General features: G+C 46.0%; 1 pseudogene; it reads left to right on the top strand.

Moving 5' to 3' along the window:
* The first annotated feature begins 496 nt into the window (after window positions 1-496).
* Window positions 497-2,049, top strand: LOC109435026 (RNA-binding protein FUS pseudogene; annotated as a pseudogene).
* The last annotated feature ends 1,709 nt before the right edge of the window (window positions 2,050-3,758 follow it).

Raw genomic sequence — 3,758 nt, 5'->3', positions numbered from 1 at the left:
TATTATTATTTCCATAAGCTCCAAAATTAATTATTTTATACCCAAATGTATAGGACTAAAGGACTAAATATAATTAAGACATAATTAGGCATGGCATGCACTAATCATTAGGTAGGTTTATTGTTTATAACAGATTATGCATATGGGGTGTCATATGCTAGTCCAAAAATGCCAGATAAATGCAGCCAGAGCACTGAAAAGTGTTAAAGACAGTTATTATACATCATTTGCTTTAGGTAGTATTTATATGACATCAAAACAAATTCTATATATAGCAACATGCCAGTTGAGTATATTTAGTTTGGAAAAATAATATTGATATATCAGGTGTCACTTATCAACTCAACATAACACCATTGTTTGAGTGTAGACAAAGTTGTTGATCAGTTATTTTTCCTTCATAATCCAGGAACAAAATAGCCTTTTAAGAAAGCATTAAAGTCAGTCGTCTAGGCGTCAGTGCTCTGTGGTGTTGGAATCTGACTGCATTTCGGCCTGTGCACACGTCTGCCAACATGGCCTCAAACGACTATACCCAACAAGCAACCCAAAGCTATGGGGCCTACCCCACCCAGCCTGGACAGGGCTATTCCCAGCAGAACAATCAGCCCTATGGACAGCAGAGTTACGGTGGTTACAGCCAGTCAGCGGACACTTCTGCCTGTGGCCAGAGCAGCTGTGGTCCTTATGGACAGACCCAGAACACAGGCTATAGCACTGTCAGCTCCACAGGGATATGGCTCAGCGAGTGGTTATGGCAGTAGCCATAACGATTGAGTTCTCAGGCGTCTTACGGGCAGCAGTCTTCCTATCCCGGCTATGGCCAGCAGCCAGCTTCTAGCAGCACGTTGGGAAGTTACCTAGCGGTTCTCAGAGCAGCAACTACGGGCAGCTCCAGAGTGGGGGCTATGGTCCCCAGTCCGGCTATAGAGGCCAACAGCAAGACTATGGACAGCAGTCAAGGTCCTATAATCCTTCTCAAGGCTACCGACAGCAGAACCAGTACAACAGCAGCAGCGGAGGGGGCAGTGGAGGGAACTATGGCAAAGATTAGTCCCCCAGGAGTGGTGGGGGCAGTGGCGGCGGTTATGGCAGTCAGGACCAAAGTGGTGGTGGCAGTGGCTACAGGGGAGGCCAGCAGGACCGAGGAGGCCATGGCCGGGGTGGTTACAACTGCAGCAATGGTGGCTGTGAACCCAGAGGCCATGGAGGTGGCCGTGGAGGCAGAGGCAGAATGGACGGGAGTGACTGTGGTGACTTCAATAAATTTGGTGGCCCTCGGGACCAAGGATCATGACTCTGAACAGGACAATTCTGGCAACAAAACCATCTTCGCGCAGGGCCTGGGCGAGAATGTCACCATCGAGTCTGTGGCTGACTACTTCAAGCAGATCCGTATTAAGACCAACAGGAAGATGGGACAGTCCATGATTAATCTGTACACGGACCAAGAGAACGGCAAGCAGAAGGGAGAGGCACCGGTATCGTTTGCTCACCCACCTTCTGCTAAAGCGGCTATTGACTGGTTTGATGGTAAAGAATTCTCTGGGAAATCCTATCAAGGTCTCATTTGCTACTTGACGAGCAGAGCAGACTTCAACCAGGGTAGCAGTGGGCGTGGAGGCCGAGGGCGTGGACGGCCCATGGGCCATGGAGGCTACCAAGGAGGTGGTGGTGGTCCGAGTGGATTCCCCAGTGGCGGCGGCAGTGGCAGGAGACAGCAGCGAGCACGGGACTGGAAGTGCTTCAACCCTACATGTGAGAACATGAACTTTTCTTGGAGGAATGAATGCAATCAGTGTATGGCCCCTAAACCAGATGGCCCCAGAAGAGGCCCGGAGGTTCTCACATGGTGGGTAGCTGTGGAGATGGTCATCGACGATCGAGACAATAGAGGAGGCTATGGTCGGGGAGGCTACCGAGCCTGAGGCCGAGGCAGGGACACGGGGCTCCCGAAGGGGCCTGGGTGGTGGGGACAGAGGAGGCTTTGGCCCTGGCAAGATGGACTCCAGGGGTGACAGACAGGACCGCAGGGAGAGGCCCTATTAGCCTGCCTCTTGCGGTCCTGGAACAGCTTTTCTTCTGTACCCAGTGTTACCCCCATTATTCCAACTCCTAATCACCCATGATGTTTTTGTGTTGGATTATGTAATTGTAACCATATCTCTGGATCCCAGTAAAACCATCATTTTAGTTAAGGAAGGAAAAAAAAAAAAGAAAGAAAACATTAAAGCAAATCAATAAAATAATTTGTTTGAGAGAGATGTTTCTCCACAACCAACAACCTCTTTCATCAATTAATATATTACTTTACCCAGCATATAAATTACTGACTGCCAACTTCATGCCAAATATCATGTTAAGTAATAGGGACACAAATATGAGAAATATGTAGTCCCTGCTACCAAGCAAGTACAGTAGGTGACAAGCAAATTATTATAGTACTAGTAAGTAAAGTATTAGTGGTGTACAGAGGAACAGACAAAATACTATGCACACACAGCCAGCTTAAGAATTGGTCTGCCTAGACCTGTCTGTCAGTGGGAGAACAACCTGCTCCACTCCTTGGGATTTTGGTGGAGACATCACTCAGGTGCCTCTTCCTGCCTAAAGAGGGTGACTAGGCCAGCTAACTGAAGGCACCACCTCCCTGGAAACACTGTTCCTTCCATGGGATCATATGACTCAGGCAAAGCCAATTTGGGTCCTCCATGAGCCTCGATATGACTGCTGAATAGAATAGAATTATGCTTTTTATCTGGGGTGATGGGAAAATGAGCATCTAGGACTCCTAGTGTCCATCTTGCCCATATGAGAAAGAATTAGCCTGAGAATAAAGCCAAGCAGAGACAAATAGGTCAAAATATGGGAAAAGAAATAAAGCCCTGGATCAAGCTATGCCTGAGACCAATTTACCTTCTGACTTTTCAGATACCTTAGGGAATAAATTGTCATTTTAAGTTTATGTGAGCTAAATTTCTATCACTAATGTAGGAAGCATAGAAGAAATATGAAATAGTTTGGAAATGTGAAACCCAAAGGGTATCATATCAGAAACTTGTACAGGTCATTAGGTTGTCAGAATAAACAACAACAACATAAAACTATCTCAACTTCTCCTCGATTTCTCAAAATAAAAATTATTTTATTCACAAATTTTTATATGATTACCTTAAAATCCTGTCTACTATTTTATGTTTCTCTTGAGTTGACTTTGGGAAAATATGCATAATTTCATAGAAACTGTTATTTTCAAGTACCATCATTCCATTAAAATAATTCACTGTGATTATACTTCTTTGTTAGATGGATTATACTGCTTAAACATCATACATTCTTATTTGATGTGTTTAGACTATAATTTTAAATGAAACTTAGTTATTTGTACTGACAGCTGGGCAGTGTTCAGGGGCCTAACGCTGCGGCTCCCTACATGGAAACACCAAAACTGGTTGCTAGGACTGGTTGCTAGGACACTGTCCACTGTGGGGTCAAGCCATGTGGCAGGACCTCTGGGACCTAGGCCTGAGAAAGGAGGTGACCCTAATGCATGTCACAGGTCACTCCCCCTAGTGTCCCCAGGTAATGATGAAGCAGATGCCCTAGTGTGGGTACGATGGTTAGAACGGGCTCCTGTCACTGATGTGGGCCATTGGCTGCATAGGAAATTGCATCATGCTGGAAGCCGAACCATGTGGCAGGTGAGCAGATGCTGGGGTCTGCCTTTGAAATGGCAGGATATAGCAGATGCCTGCTAT

Source organism: Rhinolophus sinicus, chromosome 7 (assembly GCF_057876585.1).
Source record: "Rhinolophus sinicus isolate RSI-liver-muscle chromosome 7, RSI-T2T, whole genome shotgun sequence".
Taxonomy (NCBI): domain Eukaryota; kingdom Metazoa; phylum Chordata; class Mammalia; order Chiroptera; family Rhinolophidae; genus Rhinolophus; species Rhinolophus sinicus.
The sequence above is the reverse complement of the archived record's forward strand: the minus strand, read 5'-3'. Positions and strand labels throughout refer to the sequence as shown.